The sequence below is a fragment of the Pinus tabuliformis genome, chromosome 9 (assembly GCF_031772625.1).
Source record: "Pinus tabuliformis cultivar Carrire ecotype Pingquan chromosome 9, CPIR1, whole genome shotgun sequence".
NCBI lineage: Eukaryota > Viridiplantae > Streptophyta > Pinopsida > Pinales > Pinaceae > Pinus > Pinus tabuliformis.
The window spans coordinates 903,999,519-904,022,999 of NC_142307.1; positions in this window are offsets into that span (position 1 = coordinate 903,999,519).

Sequence of the window (23,481 nt, forward strand, 5' to 3'; positions counted from 1 at the left end):
GACATTTCGCTTAATTCAGAAACTTGTCAACAGGCCAACACATTTTCACACATGTATTGTATTTGTTGTAAGACTGATCTCTAACACTTGTAATTCATGTTGCTTTAACCATGTGTTATACATATGAACTGATTCATTTGTTGTAATGCATAATCTATTAATGGAAATGTGTTGTATATGCTATTAATGTTGCCCCGTTCGTGTCGACTGTTCTACCAGACATCAGACAAACCTTTCACATGAACCTTGTTGTAACAACCGCTGCACTCGTCTCAGACTAATCTGTAAGTGCTGTACGTGTTATCTTACCTTGTATGTTGTGACTATCACATCTGAGTGGACTACTCTGTCAGAAGCTGTGTATGTCCTTTGTGTTGTGTGTTCCTAGCCGAGTTGGGACTGATCCCTTTCAGCTTGGAACTCACCTTCACCTTTTCCCCTCACAGTGAAAGAACCATTGACACAAGTACACTTACACTCACGTGAACCTCAATTCTCAAAGACAAAGCGAACCACTCTCCTGTGCTAACAAGTAAGAGTTGAGGCAAATCCTTAAGACAATGGAAACTAGGCCATCATACCGAATGGGACTCCCACATCAAACGATGTGAGATCTAGTTGGAACTTCATTCCAGGGTGATCCCTTGAATGTTGGTGGGTCCAACACCGTCAACATGACTATTCATACCTAAAGGTGTATGACAAGAACATCATCCAACATACTATACCAGTCAAGCCTGATCAGAAGCCATTCCTCTAGAAGCTGAGGGGGATTAATCCCAAACTACTGCCATCCATTGAGAAAGAGGTAAATAGACTCTACAAATCTTGTATCATAGTTCCTATTCGTTTTTCTAAATGGATGTCAAATCTTGTGCTGGTAAGGAAAAATATAGGGGAGATTCATCTTTGTATTGATTTCAGGAATTTGAACAAAGTGTCCTTGAAGGACAATTATCCTCTTTCGAAGATGGACCATGTTATGCAACTGACTCACAAAATAGAAGAAAAGATAGATCAATGCCTTCAAAATCACCCTCTTCGAGGGGGAAACCTCCTTTACATTACACAAATGAACAATTCTTTGATGATACAAATGAAAATACCTCCTTTCTATATATTGGAGTCTAAGTGGTCCCAATATAATCAGAGCCTACATAACAACTATAATGTAGGGGCACAACAATAACAATAGTGGGCTTCTATGGGGCACAATAATAACAACATGGGGACTACATGGGCACAACAATACCATAAGGGGGTTGCACTAATAACAATAAGGGGCTACACTAGTAGTATAGGGACCTAACATGACCCTCTCCTTCAAAAAGTGTTGTCCTCAATGCTTGAGTAGTTCTGGATGCTTATGTATAAAATTCTCGTCCTCCCATGTGGAATCTTCAGTGGGTAAGTTCTTCCACTTAATGAGATACTCTGAAATTGATTGATTTCGTCACTGTCGGGTTCTTGTTTTCGTGACTGCTTCAGGTTCAAATATGATTTTTCCTTCCTCATCAAGTTTCGACAATATTGTTTGAACTGGGACCTTGTCACCTATAACCTTATTTAAGCATGAAACATGGAAAAATGGGGGCACTTGAGAAGATGCAGGAAGCTCCAATTTGTATGCCATAGTACCAATCTTTTGCAACACTTTATTTAGGACCATAGTGCTTTGGTGATAATTTATTATCCTTCTTGGCTTGCTTGAGGGACATTTGTTTGTATGGTTGTAGTCGTAAAAATACCCAATTGTCATGTCAAAACTTCTTTCACTTTGATGTTGATCTGCCTGTTGTTTCATTCGATTCTGCACGAAAGTGAGGTTATCCTTTTTCTTTTTGATATGTCTTTCTATCTTGAGAGTTTGAGGAGTGGTAATTCCTGCCAATGCATTACAAGATATGGTTGGATTCATTTCTTGTTTCTCTAGGGTTGGTTCCTAGTGTATATCCTCTTCTTTTGATGTTTCTTGATCATTTTATGCCTCCTCTTCACAACCAATGTAAAATAATTTCTTCTCAGCACACTTATGACCTTTAGTGTATTTTTTATCACAACTGTAACAAAGGTCATTTTATCCTTTTTCTTCCAATTGTTGTGGTGTCAACCTTGTAGGTTGTGGGAGGCTAGGAGCAACAAAACTTCCATCTTTATAATTGTGAGTGGTAGGATTTCTTGTTGCCATGATTTTTCTTTCAATTTTTCTTACCAACCTAAATGCCTTCTCCAATGAATCAGGTTCCCAAAGATGAACCTCATGTTGAATGTTATCCTTTAAAGTCCCTGTGAAGACATCAATCCTCTACTTCTTTGGAATATCATTTACCCTTATATTCAATTTTTGGAAGTCCTCAATGAGCTCTATCATTGAACCCTTTTGTTTAAGATTTATCAATTGGCTAAAGAAGGTGTTGCTATTTGTATCCTCATAATGTGCTATCATTTCCTCTGTGAAAATTGACCGGGTGACAAGTGGTTTACGAAAACAAAGCCCTTTATACCATAAAAATTGTTTCGGTTCTAAATATAAAGATGCAATACGTGAGTTTTGTAACAGTTGCACATCATGTAGATCAAAATATTTCTCCATCTGTAGTATCCATGTTATGGGATCCTTGCCATCAAACTTCCTCATATCGATCTTTGGAATATGGTGCGTCTTTTAATCATTTGGAGGCCTTTATTGTAGAAGCTTTGTCCCACCTTCCTTCAAACCTACCATTGATATTAGCTTCCATGGCACATATAAAAATATTTACCTTAGCTTCGATCACATTATTCAAATCATCCATCCAATTTTTCTTACTAGGTGTTTCTATTTTCTTGATTCGAGTCATTCTTTTTCTTGCTCTTAGCAGCTCAATATTAAATCTGTTGTACCTATGAGATTTTGGATCTTGAAATTCTGTAATTGCGACCTGTAGTAGCCCTCTGTGTCCTCTTTCCAATCCCACCAGTCTGATCGAAATTTTATTCTCCAAGAAAGAGTTATGCCCAATCTCCCAAGATGACATGATTATATACTTTTTCAGTAGAGCGAACTTGTACGAAGTTCCACGTGTGACTGTTTCGACCTTTGAACCTGATAACAATACACAAAATAGTAAAGTCTGTCCTCGTTCTGTAAATTCTTATGAAATTTCAATTTGATGCCCAGAGATAAATTTATGACGATTTTCCCAAGGTCACCTATTTGGGATGTAATTCGGGAGACTGCAGAAACCCTAAATATCTTGGATTGTATCTCTGAAATATAGTGAAAAAAGATCTGAAATTCGGGCTAGAGCTTCCCCTGATTTAAGCTCAAATGGGTTTTAATTTCAGAGTCCGAACCTTTGTAGAAAAAACTTATAGCGAAAATTCCACGATGACCTATTTGAGATGGAATTCTGGAGCTTGCAAAAACCCTAACTTCCTCAGGTCATATCTCTAAAACTATAGCGAAACAAGATCTGAAATTCAGATCTAAGGTTCAGAAAGATTTCATCTCAAATGGGTTTTTTGTTTTAGCTTATGAAACTTCGTAGAGATAAATTTATAGCGCAAATTCCTCGATGCCCTGTTTTGTGCAGCGAAACCCTAGAATCCAAAACTCTGATACCAAATGTTATGCAACCAACTCACAAAATAAAAGAAAAGATAGATCAACGCCTTCAAAATTAGCCTCTTTGAGGGGGAAACCTACTTTACATTACACAAATGAACAATTCTTCAATGATACAAATGACAATACCTCCTTTCTATATATAGGAGTCTAAGTGGTCCCAATATAATTTGATCCTACATAACAATAATATTGTAGGGGCACAACAATAACAATAGTGGGCTTCTATGGGGCACAATAATAACAACATGGGGACTACATGGGCACAACAATACCATAAGGGTGTTGCACTAATAACAATAAGGGGCTACACTAGTAGTATAGGTACCTAATATACCATATTTTGCAGAGGGTAGTTAGGGATTCAAGGATGTCACTTCTCGATGGATACTCTGGATACAACCAAATTTTGGTGCATGAAGATGATCAATTGAAAACAACCTTTACAACACTATGGGGTACTTTTATGTATGCCAAGATGCCATTTGGGTTGAAGAATGCAAGGGACACATTTCAACAAGCAATGGACATTCATTTTGCCAATGAAAAAAATGTATTTCTAGTTATTTACTTGGATGAGCTTAAATTTTTTTCCAAAACTGATGAAGAGCATTTGCATCATCTAAGGATTGTTTTTCAGAGATGCAGGAAATTCAGAATTTCACTGAATCCAAAGAAGAGATTATTTTCATGGAGGAGGGAAAACTTCTGGGGCACATTATTTCCAAATATGGTATTCACATCGACCCTGCAAGAGTTGAAGCAATCCAACAGTTAGATTTCCCAAGAAACAAAAGAGAGATTCAATCTTTTAATGGAAAAATAAACTTTTTGAGGAGATTCATCCCCAACCTTGATGAACATTTGAGAGAGATGACTAATATGCTGAAGAAAGACAACGAGGTAAGATGTTCAGATGATGCAAAGAAATCATTCAATGTAGTTAAATTTTCTTTTTCTTGTGCTCCCACCTTGACCAGCCCTGATTATACTTTAGATTTCATTATATTTTCATTTTCTTCCAAGCATACTTTGGCTGCTATCCTAATGCAGAAGAGGGACCAAAAAAATGAACAACCCAAACCTTTTTCAGTTGAACTATAAGAGATGCAACGATAAAGTATAACATTATTGAGAAACAAGCTTTAGCCTTGGTGAAAGCTCTAAAGGAATTTTGGGTATACATTCTACATTCACACATTCTGGCTTGCGTTCCAACTACAATAGTGAAGGAGGTTCTTATCCAGTCAGATCCAGAAGGTAGTCGGGGAAAATGGATTGCAGCGATGCTAGAATATGATCTAGAGATAAAAACGACAAAGATGATCAAAGGACAAGGTTTGGAAAAGCTCATGGCCGAATCTAACTTGCACGCATTGGATATCAATCAGAAATGTTTACTTCATCTCCTTGGTATTATGATATTGTCTATGTACTAAAACATTTGGATCCTCCTCCAGAAGTGCCAAGAAGTAAGAGTAGATCGTTGAAATTAAAAGCTTAAAATTACTGCATCCTTGATGGTGTCTTATTTTGGAAGGCTCTGGGTGGTGTGTTGTTGAATTGTCTTGTCGAAAGTGAAGCAAAAGAGGTGATGAGTGACTTTCACAAGGGAGATTGTGGTGGTCACCTCTTCTGGAAAACCACAGCCAACAAAATTTTGAGGGTTGGTTTTTATTGGTCGACTCTTTTTGCTGATGTATATAAAACTGTGATGAGTTGTCATGAATGTCATATTTTTCAGGGGAAAAGAAAATTGCTACCATTTCCATTACAACCCATTTCAGTCTTGGCACCATTCCAGCAGTGGGGTCTTGATTTTGTTGGGGAGATCCATCCTTCATCTTCAGCCCAGCACAAATGGATCCTAACAGCCACATATTACTTCACAAAATGGATTGAGGTGATCCCAACCAGGAAAGCTACTAATTCTGTAGTCATTCAATTCATTGAATCTAATATCTTGTCAAGATTTGGTTGCTTGCAGAAGATAATCATCGATAATGTTGTTGCTTTCAAGTCAAAAAAGATGATGGAATTCTGTGAAAAGTATCATATCACATTGGGGCATTCAACTGCTTATTATCCACAAGGTAATGGACTGGCTGAATCTTCCAATAAATCATTGTTCAATATAATCAAGAAGATGTTGGAGGTCAACAAGAAGAACTGGCATAAAAATTCTTATCAATGCTTTATGGGAGGACAAAGTAAGTAACAAGAATGTCGCCTTTTCAGTTGGTGTATGGGATTGATACTGTATTTCCTTATTCTCTTGCTGTCCTGGTCATGAATATTTTGCAAGAAGTTGGCATCGAACGAAAAAATGTGCATCGAAGAATAAATCAGATGATTCATTTACATGAAACCAGGGAGGAAGTATTTCAGAATACTTCTAAACTTCAAGAAAGAATAAATAAGATTTATGACCACAAGACTAAAGAAGATGATTTCAACATGGGAGATATAGTTCTTCGTTGGGATGCATAGAATGAAGAGAAGGGAAAACACGGTAAGTTTGAAAATCCATGGAAAGGGTCATATATAATCTCAGATGTGAGAGGCAAGAATGCCTATCTGCTAGAAGAAATGAATGGAAAAGATTATTTGGGGGGAGAAATCAATGATAGGCTTCTCAAGCACTACCTTACTTGATGAATTTATGAAAATTTTCATTAGCATTGTACATACTAGTTTACTTTCTTGTCAGAGTGTGAAGTAGCTATCATGGGAGCTTGAAGCCCGAGGAGAAGGCCATAAGTTTTTTCTGACCAACTCCTGGTTTGAAACATTCAGTTTGTTTTTTTTTTTATTGTCAAGTCAGTTAGTTAGCGAGTTTTCAGTTTTGAGTTTGGTCTTTGTATTTTTGACTCCATGCCCGATGGATCAGGCTACTTGGTCTGCGGTGTTCTTGACACCTCCTAAAGGTGTTGCCATTCCCAACTGCAACCAATGTTAGTGTCTGTTAGTCCTTCCAGTCACCAGTGATCAAATGTTCTCTTTCAAAGTTTTTGTTAGGGTCCTAGGTCAAGCTTTTTATGGTTTCAGTAGGTCTTCAAAGAAAAAAATTTAATCATTGGTTGGTGTGTCTAGGTCAGTTCTACTACCTCCAGCATTCATGGCTATCATTATTCATTATGGCCATGTTATTTTTCAAGTGTTACAGGTCATGGATCAGTCAAATAATCATATAGGTCTTGGTCTAGGTCATCACTTGTAATTATCATCATTATGTCAGTTTTAAGCTAAAAGGCCATGTTTATGGACTTGAGTCCACACATAAGGGAGTTAGCATCTTAGGAGGCATATGTAATAAAGGTAAAGATACTACTTCAGTTCATAAAGGTATTACTGCTAAACACTTCACTCTTGGTTTCAAAATGAAGGATGATGTCATTTCATGACATATGCCAAAAAGTGAATTTAATTCTTATAAGAGACCACACAAGAATTTATTTCACTCATTCCATGGCACCCCATCCAAAGCTCCACGCTATATTTTCAGCCAATCACACTGCGTTTTTGACCCTTCGCTACATTTTCACTTCTAGAGGAAAAGAATACATCTCTAGAGATTTTCTATGGCCAGTGAAGGTTCCATTAGCCTATTTACAAGTAAGTTAAAGCTCTTTCCACCTCCTATCATCATTTATTTCAACTATTCAATGGAGAAACACTCCCACAGTCCCCACGCTACGTTTTTGGTGGGTGAGCTCCATATTTTGGGTTTCAAGAAAATATACCTAGCTCACTGCCTATTCTATCCTTCTCTTACACCTAAATACACTTCCCACACCCTTTCTTACCCTTCCTCCCTCATTTTCCTAACCCCTAGACCGAACCCTAGCTTCTACGCTGCGTTTTTGGCATTTTTAGGGTTATGATTGTGTTTAAATTCCCTACAACAATCCCTTCACTATTTTTATCATTTTCCACCTCCCTAAACTTACTAACACATCTCCCTACCTCCCCAATTTTTATTACCCACATATCTCGTCCCTAACCCCTTCATTCCCTCACCTAAATATACTAATCCCAATCCCCTCCTCACTCTAAAAAACTCTGTTTTTCCCCTCTCTTACACTAGGGTTTTGCTTTGCAATTGTAAACAATGGAGGGAGGAAAGAAGCCATACAACAAAGTAGGTCAGGTGTCAAGGTTTGAGCCACTTGACACCAAAGAATTGAGGTCTTCGGCATTTGCCGGACAATGTTTCCAAAAGGTGGATTGTTTAGGGTTTTGTGAGCAAATTCAACACGTAGGATATCATGCCAAGTTAACCAATATTTTTGCCACAAACCTTAGGAGTGATAAGGTCAACATTGTAGGGTTCAAATTCATCATTTCAACTGAGGCCATAGCTACTGCTACATGGATACCAAATAGTGGAGAAAAATGGTTCAACTCAGATTTGGATGTTCTAAACTATAGAGATTTTACGAAAATTCAGTATAAAGAGGCTCCTAAGAGTGCTTTTCCTTTTGGACTATTGCTTGACAAGTTTTCTCCATTAATGAAGTTCATTATGAAATATTTTACATGTGAGGGCATGTTTTCAACAGTGTATAAGTATCATAGAAGATTGTTGATGCACTTCACTGGTGTAAAGCCTCTCAACCTACCTCACTACCTCTACAAAAATTTAGTTAAGATGGCAAAGAAAGTGAAAAACAGAAAGGGTGATCACCAAGCTAGTCTCTACCACCATGCTTTAATTAAAATTATTGTTCTACACTAGCTTGAACAGATGAACATCTCTTAGGAAACCTTCATGCAGTCCACAATTTTTTTGCCTTCTACTAGTCAGCCTACTAGCCACAGTACACCACCAGCATCATCCAAACCAAGGGAGGTTGGCTCATCTAGCAGAGTTTCAGTGAAGAGGACACCTAGGGTAGAAATCACTTAGACCTACATCAAAGGGAAGAGGCTTGTGTTCGCTCCTAGATAAGAGGAAAGGGCCAAGCCTACTTCAGTTGATAGGGAAGCATTTCCAAATCACCATGAGACATCATTCCATGAGCATATTCATGAAAAACAAGGAAAATCATTGAAGCAACTTGTCATGGAGAAGGAGGCTGAGATTAGAGGTTTGAAGGATGATTTGGCTAAAGCCAACTTCATGATTGCATTTATGCAACAGGAAAATAGGCAACTCAAAGTGAATCAAATGCTAATGTCAAAACCTAGAATGGGTGTAGAGGATGAGCCAGGCAAAGGTAAGAAAGTCATTGGTTTAGAGAAAATGGAGGACACTGAAGTTCAAGTCAAGCCAAAGAGGCCTAGAACCAAGGGCATGAAGAGGAAAGGAGACCAAATGAGTGAGCCATCTACACCTTTGGAGCAGCAAGACATTAACAAATCCATTGAACAAGATTTTGAGAAAAATAGGGAGTATTTGCTGGATAAAGTTAATGGCCACTTGGAGAAGCTCCTTAGAAGGGTCAACAGGGCCACCAACTTGTAAAGGCACATGGCTAGACATTAATACACCAGAAATAAGGTTTCCCAAATCAGAATTCAAAACTTGAAGAGAAAACTAAGGGAAACCCTAATTCAACAAAACAAGGGGGACAAGCTTGAGTTGTTGGTTGAGGCTTCACTCCTAGCTTGAAGAGTCATTACCTAGCTCCAAGGAACAAATTTCAAACACTTTGAACAAATTTTGGAATTTTTTGAAGATTTTGGGTATTTTGAAAATTTTACACAGATTTTGGGCAGAAAAAGGTAGCGTGTCCCATGCTACGTTTTTGCTGGAGGCCTCTAATTCAAGAAAATTTTACATTTTTGGATTCCTTATGACCTGCACATTAAATTTATGTAACCGGAGATCCATGTCAGTAGATTTTTCTAGGTAAAAAAGTCAAAAAGTACCAAAAAAAACAACTTTCTGCCATGTTTTACAGAGGCACACTACGTTTTTGGAGTAGCTGTGGGAGAAATGGTTTTTGGATGTTTAGAAGCAGTCTTTTTTAGTGCTTGAATGTTCTATGGTGTATTATTCAAGCAAATATTTCTCCATCATTTTTCAAATCTTGATTTGGAGCTCGGGAACCCATCCAAAATTCACTTACAAGTAGCACCCTGCATTTTCTCTAGGCACACTACGTTTTTAGGAAATTTATTATGTTTTTTCTTGGAACTCATTTTTCTCAGTTTGCTCAGTCCAATTCGACTATTTCTGATGTAATTTGTCATTTTATGGGTTGTGATGATGTAGTGAGGTGTAATTATTTTTTTCAAAGTAAAAATTAAGTAGACTCATCCTTGTATAGGTTCTTATGGTTAAATGAATCAGTTTTGCACCAAATTGGGAGTTGGTTTCTAACCTCGCTACTCATAGGTATGGTTGGAGATATTCTTGTAAGCAGTTCCTTGAATGTTGGATTCGACCCCTGAGAGGGGGAAACCAATATTTTGATCTATATGTAACCCAATCTAAGTTAGAGAAAGGGTTGGACATCAGTGAGTAGAACTCTTGGAGCTTGTATTCAATTATCTTTTTTTACAGGAAATCAAAGGACAATTGCAACTATTATTCAGGAATTCTTGTGTTGTGAGTTTGTGATAATGTTTTCTCTCTGTTATAGTTTTATATGAATGATAATTTCATCTTCTTTCCATATCTATGCTTTTCAGTGATTTTTCTAAGAGGTTTTAAATAGAATTCTTAAGTTTAAGCTCTGTTTTGTTAGGAATTTCATGTTTATGTTACCTATCTTCTGATAAATGAATTCATGCTTTCCATGCTCATTTTGAATATTTTCTTTTCCACCCTACACTACATCGAAAAAACCCCAAAGTATCACAAAGGCATACCTACCCTGCTCCTTTATATCTCTTGCAACTGAAACCTTTGATCTTTTGACCTAGTTCCCTGATTTTCACTCCTGATCCAACAAAACCATAAATTTTAAAACCCTAGAGCTGAACATACCTAGCCTAATATCTTTTTCCACTCCAGTCATATTTGGGGTGAGATTTTATAGAGAGAGCCCTCTTTGGTTTAGTAGGGGTAGTTGCTGAACCCTAAGTGGTTTGAGGTTATCTCTGTCAATCTCCTTTCTCTTCCTTGGGACATTGTGGAGGATAACACCACCTATTATTTAGATCCACCATTTTGCAAAAATTGATACCAGATCATGGTGAAACCCTAAAATTTACCTTTCATTTTTTAGATCTTTGAGTACCATAGGTATTTGAATGAAATGAAGTGGAACAAAGACACACTGTAAGGCTAGAGCGTGGCGAGGCCGTTCCTGTAAAATGTCACGTCACAGAGGAACTTCATTTAGGGTCATCGTGACTAATCTATGATGTGAAACAATCAAATATTTTAATCTAAAAGAAATTATACAAAACACAGAGTGACCTAACGATTGTTTGCATTATTCATGTAAAAATTATAGATCTATTAAAATTAGAGTGACCTTTGATCATGACATGCTTATGTTGAAATCACACTGGACTCCATAGAAGAATCATGTGTAGGGTCGTCTTTAGTCTCATTACCTCATTAGGGTGGTGATGATGATGGTGCCGACGACTGTATGATTGTAGTTGCAAAATATAGAAAGTTGTTGGAAAGGAAGAGGAGCTTAAAACACAAAATTCACACATAAAACACATGAGCTACGAATCTTCTATTGATCACACAAAACTTGATAATTACAATGAACTCGGTGAAGTGTATTTAACCTTTTCCAACTAGCGACTCACCTAAAATATATTGAGATGCAACCACACAACTTGACATGCAACCACACACTATAAATTCGGCTATGAATTAAATTGACTTGACTCAACACTCAGTTAAATGACTCTCTAATTTTAGCCAACTCCTCATGTAGGAGTAATTAGCTTATTTAACACTCTCCCTTAATTAGGAACACTAAACTAAGACATAAATCTTGAAAACTCAAACATGGCTTCTGGTCTATGTCTCAGCTAGGCTTACAACACCCAAGTTTCTTCTATGAAACTCAAACACATCTTTTGCTAATGCCTTATTAAATATATCATCTAATTGATCACTAGATTTACAAGGCTTGAAGTGAACTTCTCCATTGCTCACAAGTTCTCTAATAAAGTGATATCTAGTATCAATATGCTTGCTCTTTTGATGAAACACACTATTCTTGGATAGTGCAATCGCTGAGGTGTTTCCACAATATATTGTTGTTTATCCTTGTTGTTTCTTCTTGAGTTCATCAAATATCTTCTTAACCAGACTGCTTGACATGCTGCTGATGTTGCTGCTACATATTCTGCTTTTGCTGAAAAAAGTGTCACAATGGGCTGCTTCTTAGATGCCCATGATATCACACCTGAACCAAGATGGAACACATAACCAGAAGTGCTCTTCCTATCATCTAAACTTCCTGCAAAATCTCTATCTGTGTATCCAATCAAATCCTTCTTTTCTGTGCTTGCATACATTATGCCACAATCTCTAGTTCCTGCTATGTATCTCAAAATTCTTTTTCCTGCACTCCAATGGGTGTCTTTTAGAGTATCCATAAATCTGGAAATCAAAATCACTCCTTGCATGATATCTGGTCTGGTAGCTGTGAGATACATGAGGCTACCAACCAATCTTTTGAATAGAGTTGGATCGGCATATGATCCTTCATCATCCTTGCTTAGCTTTGTACATGTTGCTACTAGTGTAGGGAAATGTTTGCAATTTTCCATCCTGAATATTTTCAACAAATATTTGGCATATTTATTTTGACAAATATAAATTCCTTTTTCAGCTTGCTCAAGTTCTATGCCAAGAGAATATTTCACGAGACCAAGATTTGTCATCTCAAATTCTTTCATCATGGCTGCTTTGAATTCATCTATCATGTCATCAACATATAAACAAACAATCAAAATATGTCCATGCTCATTTAACTTTGTGTACAAGGTAGGATCAATGTTGCTTCTGCAAAATCTATTCTTAATCATGTAGCTGTCGATTCTGCTATACCAAGCTCTAGGCGCTTGCTTCAATCCATAGAGCGCTTTCTTCAACCAGTAAAATTTATCTTCGTTACCTTCAAATTCATAACCTGGAGGCTGTTGTACATAAATTTTTTCTTCTGGAATTCCATTCAAGAAGGTTGATTTCACATCCATCTGATATACTTTCCACTTGCTCAGAGCTGTTGTGGCTAGAAATTCTCTTACAGTATCCTATCTTGCTACGGGAGCAAACGTTTCTCCAAAATCTATTCTCGGTTGCTGCGAGAATCCTTTTGCTACAAGTCATGCTTTAAATATGTCAATTTCAACTTTCTAATTCAACTTTGTCTTGTACACCCACTTTACACCAATGAGGTTTTTGTCCTTTGGTAAATCAATCAAATCCCATGTATCATTCTTTTAAATAGCTTCAATTTATTCATCCATTGCTTGCACCCAATTTTCATCTTTGATAGCTTCTTCAAACGAAGAAGGTTGGAATGAAAACAATGCAAAATTTGAACTAACATCCAAATCATCATAAATATATTTCAGACTTCTCATATTTCTCTTACCATTGCTTGATTTATCACCTGATTGATTGTTGGGAGAATCTCGATCTGTTGATCTGCTTGAAGATCCATGTTTCTCAGAAAATATTGGAGTCCTTGTTGGTGTGTCTCTATTTGGTGTCTTCACATGTGATTCCTGCTGCTCCTTTTCTGCTACATCATCTTCGTCCATCAGTGGCACTCATGCATCAATTTTGTCTACAATCCCATTCCATGACTCTTTTTCTTTGAACACAACATCTCTTCTAATTATGGTCTTCTTGGTGACAGGGTTATACAATTTTTAAGCTTTTGATTGCTCACTATAACCAATAAATATGCATTTTTCACTGTTATCATCCAATTTGCCTCTTCACTATTTAGGCACATGTGCATAAGATACACATCCAAATACTCTGAGATGAGATACACTGCAAGACATATCTAACCATGCTTGTTCTAGTACTCTATTCATCACACTCTTTGTAGGAGATATATTGATCACTTAAATAGAACATGCAACTGCTTCTGCCCAATACTCATTTGACAAGTTTCTGCCTTTCAACATGCTTCTTTCCATGTTCATAATTGTCATGTTCTTTCTCTCTGCTACACCATTCGGCTGTGGTGTGTACCTGGTTGTAAACTATCTTCTGATTCCATGTTGTTTGTAATAATCATGGAATGCCTTTGAATCATATTCTCCACCACGATCTAACCTCAATACCTTGATCTCTCGATCACTGTGGTTCTCTGCTAAGGCTTTGAATTCCTTGAAATTTGCAAAAGTTTCAGACTACTGCTTCAAGAAGTAAACCCAAGTCTTTCTGCTATAGTCATCAATGAAAGTGAGGAAGTAACTACTTCCACCAATCGATCGTGTCCTCATAGGTCCACACAAGTCTATATGCACTAGCTCAAGAGGTTGCTTTGCTCGGTATGAAACTCCCTTTGGAAAAATTTCACGATGTTGCTTTCCCAATATGCAACACTCACAAGTACAAGCAGGTTCTTTTATGGGAGGTAATCCTCTGATCATCTGTTTCTGTTGCAACAATCTTAAACCAGAAACGTGCAAATGTCCAAACTGAAAGTGCCATAACCAATAATCATTAGAACATGCAACTGTAAAAGAATTGACCTGATCATTGTAATTCATAATTAGAGGAATGAGTTTGTTCCTTGTCATCTACATCTTTGCTATCAGCTGCTTGCTTGGGGTTTTGTCATATATAACACATTCTTGACCTTGAAAATAACTCTGTATCCCTTCTGTGTGAATTGAGCAACACTTATCAAATTATGTTTGAGACCAAGAACATAATATACCTCTGAGATTTCCTTCGGCTCCCCCTGCTTTGTCAGAATGTTGACCACTCATTGTCATATACATCCACAGTCTTGTTAGTCCCCAACTTTACCTCTGTTTTCACAGATTGATCCAAATTTTCAACCAAATTCTTGTTGCCTGTCATGTGGTTACTGCAACCACTATCCAATAGCCACACATTATCAGAAGGTTCATGCATGGTGTGACAAGCTAGGAACATGGAGTTAGTACTCTCTATAGTGACATTAGCTCTCTGGTTCCCTTGATCAACTATCTTCTTCCTGCAATCATGAGCATAGTGACCAAATTTATTGCAATAATAACATCTCATCTTTGATTTGTCAAATCTTTGATTATTGATAAAGTTTCTTCCACTTTTATGTTCATGCTCTTCTCTTCCATCTCTCTAACCACCATATCTTCCGCCTCGTGCTCTACCTCTCGATCTACTTCTACGTCGACCTCTGTCTCTTGAAATAGAAACCTGGCTTTTGAAAGCAGTCTCTAAAGTGGAATCCTTATTTCTATCTATCCTTGCCTCATGTGTTAGAAGTGGTCCTGTCAACTCATCAATTGCTAATGATGCCAAATCCTTGGCTTCTTTTATGGCTGCTACCACAACATCAAATTTGGTAGACAAATACCTGAGGACCTTCCCAACCACTATTTGATCTTTAATTTCTTCACCATAAATTTTTAACTGATTTACGACAATTATGACCCGATATGAAAGAATCGATGTCCTATGTCTTCTTCATCTGTAGACTTTCAAAATATCTCCTATTATTTTGTAACTTAACAATATTGACTTTGACCATATCTTTATAGCTTGTCGCCAAATTGTCCCATGATTCCTTTGTTGAAGACATGAGCACAATCTTTTGGAACACTGCTTGGTCCCCTCCCTGTTGGATAAGCTACAACGCTTGTGCATTCTTCTTTTTGTCTCTCTTCCATTGTTCCCTCTGTGCATTAGTGAGAACTCGTTCTTCTGCTTCATCCTTAGGTTTTGAAAATCCAAATTAAATGTAATCCCAAACATCATGAGTTTGCAACATGGTCACCATCTTAATGGCCCACACATCATAATATTTTCGTTGTAAATGGTAGAAAATAAAGCTTGAAATTTGAGAAAACCATATTTCTTAAAAAAATTACACTTCAAATAAAAAACCTTCTTTTACTTAAAAAAAAACTTTATAAACCCTTTTAAAAAATACTTTGTAATAAAGCTCTTTCTTAAGAAAACACTTTAAAGCTTTAGCAAAGGTTACAAAGCCTTTAAAAACTCTTACAAAACCTTTTAACAAAATAAACCTTTATATAATTTTTTGATATATAAAAGTATTTTATAAAAAAAATCGTTTCATAAAGTTATGAATGCCTTTTATAAAGATTATTTCCAAATCTTTTTATAAAGTCACTTGAAATCTTTATTCCCGCAATTTTTTTGAAAAGGATGTCATGTCCCTGTTTTTAAAAGGTTTTAATAGAATGTAATGCCGCCCACGTGAAATTGACTTTGGTCAACTACCATTAATGCACATGGCCCCACACCATGTAAAATTCACCTGCGCACTTCCGACCACCGAAATTCCGCCCAGTGAACCTAGTTTTTTTGAGGAATCGAAGTTAAACAATATTTGCACGGTTTGTGCACTAATGAAATGCGAAATTTATGCAGTTTTTAACGGTTTTACAAATTTGCAACGCAATTTTATAAATTGTTTTGTTGGCTTTCTTCTGTTGGCCTTTGTCTCACTTGCTCTAGTACCACGGATCTTGTGATTCTTTTTTAGCTCTGATATCAATTTGTTGGAAAGACAGAGGAGTTTAAAATACAAAATTTACACACAAAACATACTAGGTGCGACTCTTCTATTGATCACACAAAACTTGATAATTACAATGAACCTGGTCAAGGGTATTTAACCTTTTCCAACTAGCTACTCGCCTAAAATATCTTGATATGCAAACACACAACTTGACATGCACCCACACAATTAACATTTTCCAACTAACCACTGACTTAAAATATCTTAACATGCAAACACACACATACACCCAGACACTATAAATTAGACTATGAATTAACTCGACTTGACTCAACGCTCATTTAACTTAACTCACTCTCTTATTTAGCCAGAATAATTATGCAAATGATTAGACGCCCACCCATAAGAAACCAGAACTGACCCAAATCCTGCAAACCATTCGCAGAAACACAATCTCAAACTATACAAGAGCTTGAAACACCATGTTAAAACGATCAAACTAAAACCTGAATTAATCCGTTATCAAGAACTCTACAGGAGACTGAATTCTCACCCTAAAAAAAAGAACTGCGTAATGTCCCATTTTGTTTAGAAAAGAGACCCTTACCTGCTACATTGAAGTTCTCATGATGATTACAGTCCAGGACAAGCTCCCACTAAAACTGTGTAGTTGGTTAGAGGCCGAGGAGACCGAATGCAACATACTCTCATCCCTACAAATTCGTAATGTGGCTACCTTGGGACACGAGAGGCCACCCTATGTGATACAATGCTCCATATAGGAGGATGTGCAAGAAACACACACGAATAGAGTAAGCGTTTCGTTATCAAACCAGCAACAACATGATCGACGCATGTTCAAAATCATTTTTTTTAAAATTGAAATTGCAACCGTTAGCGTTCCCTTTACAACAACCGTCCATTCATAACTCGGACGAACCGTCCATTCATAACTCAGACGAAGGACATTCCTTCAAACACAATTGTCGCCGTCCATCTGTAAAAAAAATTAAAATTCAACACTGGTACATCCCCCGGGGCTGATATAGACGCCTTCGGCGAAATATTTTTATATGAACAATCAAATGCACGTAAGTTCTATTCAAACTAAGATCCAATCTTAGTTCGATTCATTTTACGCCTATTCATTGGAGATTAGACGACCCAAACATCACCTCATTTCAGGGTCAAAACCATTGATATTACAATCCCAAACAATTTTGATAAATGAATTGCATTGTCATTGCATGTGAAATTCCGTGACAAATAAATGGTTGAAATACACCGGACGTAATCTAACGGCTTAGGTTATTCCCATTGCATGGTGGATAATCGTATCGTGAGCCAACTAGTATACAACTAATAACATTGGGAGTACCCGATATGATTTGACGACTGAGAAGTGATACATTCGACGATGGATATTCGATATCGTGTATTAACCTACCTGTTGAATAACATCATCATCGTCACCCAAATTGATCTAATGGCCCAAGCTTACAGTAATTCGATGGTTTATGTTCAATGTCGAGTTGGAAATTGATCACCAGTTAATTCCCCATTGAATGTATGATGAGATCGGATGATCACTACTGATATGATTTGATGTATCGTATTCATATAGAGCAGAAATATGCACACCGTTTAACGATGCTATTGTTGCCCTATATGATATGACAACTCACAATAGATCGGATCAATGGTTGAGGTTTAGATCACACAAAAAACCTTAGGAAGAACGAAACCCAATCAGATGATGTATCTAATGATCGAAATTGTTCCAATCTACTGATTGAAGTTTTAAACAATTTCCACACATATGAGAGCAACCACAACCATTATCAAATAATAAATGATTATTATTGAGGTATTAATGAAGGGCATGTGTTCGAATTAAACCTTTATCTAAGTTAATAACCCTTGCATGTTATCAATTTACTCCAATTTTAGTTCGTTACAGTACGTAGCCTATTTTTAAGCTCTGTTCTAACACTGGGGAATACCATAGCTCGCTTGAGATAAAATCCGAAGTACGAGTAAGTCACTAAGCCCTCACCAAGTACATATTTAAAAATGGCAACTGGTAAAGCTCTTAGCTCGAAAATGACGTTGGAAACATCAAAATAGTCTTTTATTAACAATTCAGCTCAAATTTGTGATACCCATTTGTTGCATGCATATGTATTTTGTTTAGAGATAAATTAGGAATGAATGGCCAGCCTCGTAGCCCAGACTCCTATCTGCTGAGTTACGGCTTACTTAGAGCCGTTCCACCACCAACATGCTTCGGCCCTGACACTATCCTCCTATTAGCTAGTGGAATCATTTTCCATCCTATGAATGGACGTACTTTCCTGCAGATATCTCAAGATATTCTGGAAAAAATGTTTGGGTTACCCGCCATGGGTAAAAAAATTTCTGATAAAGAGATAGATGAGGATTTTATAACCTGGGCCGAAGAAGAGAAATTGAGTTTTCTCAAGAATTTGGTCATAAACACAAACCAAATACTAGAAGTTAATTTGCTGATGGATAATAAATTATTGAAGCCCCAATTTCAAGTTATGGTCTCCTTAAGATACACAGGCAATTCATCAATGAATGAGAAAATTTTTATGTGTCTTAGGGAAATTATGACCAACCCTCATGAGGTTATAATTAATTTTCCTAGTTACCTCACTCAAAACATACATTTTCATGTCAACAGTATACAGTCTTTCAGTTTATTTAGGGGTAGTACATACCTAATACACTTAGTTCTTTTCCGCTATTTGGAGTACTTTACAAGTAAAGGGATAACATTAGAAAATAAATACATTCATCAGAAATAAAAAGAATTAGACAAATAGACCAAAGTGTTATATCCAGGAAAAGTGGAAGAAGTCTACATCCTATATGCAAATTCCTTTCTTTTTCAACTACATACAAAATTGTTAAACAAGACTCTAAAAAGGATGCCTAATGATTTTAGGAAGATTTTGCCCTTAACCAAAGGGACTAGAATAAGGCATTGGTTCTTATTTTGAAACCACAAAATTATAAGAATCAGTGGTTTTGAAGGCAAGCCTTATTGTTTGCAACTCACTATTCACCTCTTTGCTTTGGAAGTGGCTAGATGAGGTTATCAATTGAGGAAACTCACTTTCTTTCTAAAGAAAAAAGACAATGATTGAAATGAATTATGAAATCATATATTTAATGAATAAAAATAGAAGTGCTTATGAGATTATAGAAAAAGAATAACTCCATATGGCTTGCAAACAATTCCTATTTGGAGATATAACTCACCATATCATATGTGAATTGAGAAAGAAATTAGGCTTATATTCTTATGAACACATGCCTAATATTCAAGTCGAAAGATAAGATAATATTGATATGTGGAGTGAAGATGTTGGTCAATAGGAAGATACTAAGCGTTTGGAAGGAATCACAATTAACATTTCACAAATGGATACACATCCCTGAATAGAGGAATCCATTAATAGTTTAGTGGCAGCAATCCCAACCTCTATTGCTATTGAGTAGATGGTCGAAATAATGGTGATGTATTCATGAGAAAAAATATCAAACAAAACCCCCTTAAGGGAAAAACAATAGGAATAAATCCCATTAATCATGGGTAGATTACAAAAAGTAAGATGGATGATAAGGAAGATAATATCTTTGAGGAAACTAGTAAATAATTGACTGAACAATTCTAGGCACTGATAACAGAGACTTAGCTAAGCACTGATTAAAGAGACTTAGCCAAAGGAACCAACCGACGTTGCAATGTATGTCACAACCTGTGTGACTGCTAAATATCCTTCAAAATCAAAGGGAAAGGAGATGATGGTCTTAGAGAAAGGAGAAAAGGTTACAATTGCGTTAATTGCTATGGTTACGCCTACCATCACCCCCTCTTTTAAAGAGGATATAGGTCCTAGATATTTGTCATCCCTGGATTTGGATCATAATACTTTTAGTTTGATTGTTGTCTAGCCAGAGTTTAAGACAAGAACTCAACTCATTAGTCCAAGAACAACTTCTATTCAAGTAGATTTGAATCAGGTGATTGCTGGTGATATGGTGTAATGGCATAAACAAAGTGGAGAAATGGTAGCTCGGAGGTTGATTGAATCCACCTCCAATGTAAAAAAACTACCAACTCTCTTGGCTAGAGTAGAAGCACAATTAATGCATGCTATAACAACAATAAAGGCAAGAAAATATGATTAAAGAACTAGAGAATCTAATAGTCATTTTTTTAGGTCTTCCTAAAGACTAGAATGCCATCAAACAATTATTAGAGTCAAAGGATAAAGAAATATGAAACTTAAAAGCAACCTTCAAAGTTGCTGAATTGAATTTTCAGATTTGGTTACAGCCTATCAACATAAAGAAGAGGAGGAACAGTGAGTAAAAGAACTATAGAGATCCCTCCCTATAAAAGAGTCATAGTTGAAAGATCTCAAGGAGCAAACATTAAAGCAAACCAGAGAATTCAAGACTAAGGAGAAATAATATCAGGACAAAATCAGTGAATATATGGCTAAAGTTGACTCTATTCTCAAACAAGATGAAGCTGGAGGTAATAGTTCGAAGAAGCTTAAATTCTTCGAACTAAAGGTTACTGAGTTGTAGGTGATACAAATCTTCAATTTGAAAAAAAAACTCATAGAAAATTAGAATGCATAAATCAATCACAAAATAAATGTCATTGAAGGAATCCAGTCCATCATAAGAGAAAAATGGGAAGAGTTGAAGTCTTTAAACAAATATATAGAAACTCATACATTGGGCAAAGCCATGATGACTAAAGAAAAGAATAAAATATGGGACATGATTAATGAGAACATCACAACAGTTAGGCCTTACCTGGACATATTACAACATTGTGAGACTACCATGATCCTTAATGCTCGAATAGACATGAAGAATGTAGCCCCTATTGTGGATTAGAAACTAAAGGAGGTTGATCAACTTATATAGAATATGAATTCCATTGATGAAATTTTTATAAAGGATTTTGATCTTCCTACTAGAGTAGAATGTATTATGCTTCTTCTGTCATTCAAGGAAAACCATGGATGAGATGGATTCAAAAATTGTTAGAGGCAGAAAGGTCATTCATGTTACTAGACAAATCCCTCTTGCGGATAAGAGCGATCTCCCTAGATCCGGTACTTAAATATATAACAAAATAGACACGAACAAGAAACTTTCCCTCGTTTTAATTACAATCAAATTGGAAATGAGAGTGGGATGAACTCGTACCTTTTTATGAAGGTTGTCCTTGCTGATTGTGTATTGTAGATTCTACTTTCATCCTCAATGCTTGAAGAAAATACCTACAAATGACACAAACAAACAAAAAAACCCTCAAAGCACATATAATGCAAAAATTATTATACATACAATGATCAAGGAAGTGCGCATCAAATATTTCCAAACATATAAAAAAAAATTTGTGGGAAAGAAACATGTAATTGTATTATGATGAATAAATTGTTATAATCTGAAGCCACCTTGATGTTGTAGGTCCTTTTCTAGTTGTTCTTTGTTTCAATGCCTTGCATTCAAAAGTCTTGAGACCAAAGGTTTGATATTTCAATGGAGTTTCACCAAAGCCAAAATCCTTTCTAATATTTGCTAACTTTCCATTTCAATGGGAGATGGTTATACTTGTAGGCTTGGGAGAGGATAGGAGGAGGATAAGGGATGAAGTTAGGTATGAGAGTTAGATCCACACTACTTGGAGGAGATGCCACCCACAAGGCTTCTATTCTAGAAGCTTCTTGTACTTTTTATTTTTACCTTCGTTAAAATAGTGTCACACCTTTTAAATGAGAAAAGTACAACAATATCACAGTCTAGTAGGTATGCAACTTGCAACAATAAATAATGTTGCAATTTATCAATTTCAGGCATTTTCACAAGATTATTATCTTCCACATAAGGGTTTTTCGTCCATCTTAAGGGATTAATTACAATATTCTTTAGATGGCGAAGGATAGGGGCATGACATCAATTTCCATGAATGCAAAAAAATAATGAGTAACATAATGCCCCCTAAAGCATGAAGTCAAAAAAGGAGTGACGACTGAAGTACTTTATCATGCAAAGGTGTTGAAACAAAAAATAGATTGGTTAGAAACCTGCCAACAACAATCAAGGAATTACTGTACAATAATATCATATGATCATATTTGAGTTAGGAATTTGCATACTCATAATACAAGTAACTCAAAGTATAACCAAAGACATGAAAAGATCCATATCAAATGAGGAAGGTCATGGCTACCAAACACACATCGTGGATCCATGCCCACATGACTCAATATGAACATAGCCACCAGACATATGATGTGGATATATGAAACAATCATAAATACTCAAAAAACTCGATCTCAACCTCAGAATAACTGTTAGGATTCATGGTCTTCATATTTATCATACCATAGTACAAATCTAACCATGAAAATAAATGTGTTGAGGTCAAACATAGTAAAACTGTCCAATTACTAGTCAATGATGAAAATCGTTAACAGAGGTGAAAGAAAAAACCAATAATGACAATGGACCTTAAGGTACTTGAGTACATTCTATTAAGTGTGAATAGATGATTTGAAGTCAACATTCATAGAATCATTTGATTGAAGGTCAATGATGTAAACCTATCATCATAGGTGAGGAAAATTTCCATTGAGGCATGCAAGTTCTAAGGTACTGAATGCTTTCTAAATCAACTTCCTAGATAATGTGCTGAAGTCAATAGGAAGTAGGAGGGCCTTGATGTATCCCCGATCAACGACATGAAACATGTATAAAAATGTGAAGTAGAATAGATCACATAGTGATTTAGGACCGAGTCAGGGATGACGAATGTGAGAGAAGGCTTTAAAGTCTGTAAAAATTGGCTAACTCAAGTTGAAATTCTCTTGAATATATTGATGACATGACAATTATCATGGTAATATTGACTAAAAAATTGGATCACAGACCAAATTCAAGTACTTTTCAAAGGAGTATGATCAACAAGAAACAAACAAATTTCCCAACCTTGACACATCAAGTGAAAGGGTGTCATGTTCAAGAGCGACTTGCTGCCATACAAAGTATATGTATATATTCCCTTCCCAAATTCCACCCACTATTTTTGGTGAGTATCTCTTTATTTTTATGCGAGCTTGAGGATAACATATGCTCAAAGTATAAGTTCATCGTATAGATGAATCCTTCAGAATATTTTTAATTAACCCTAGGAAAGAGTGGTTCGGTCCCAAT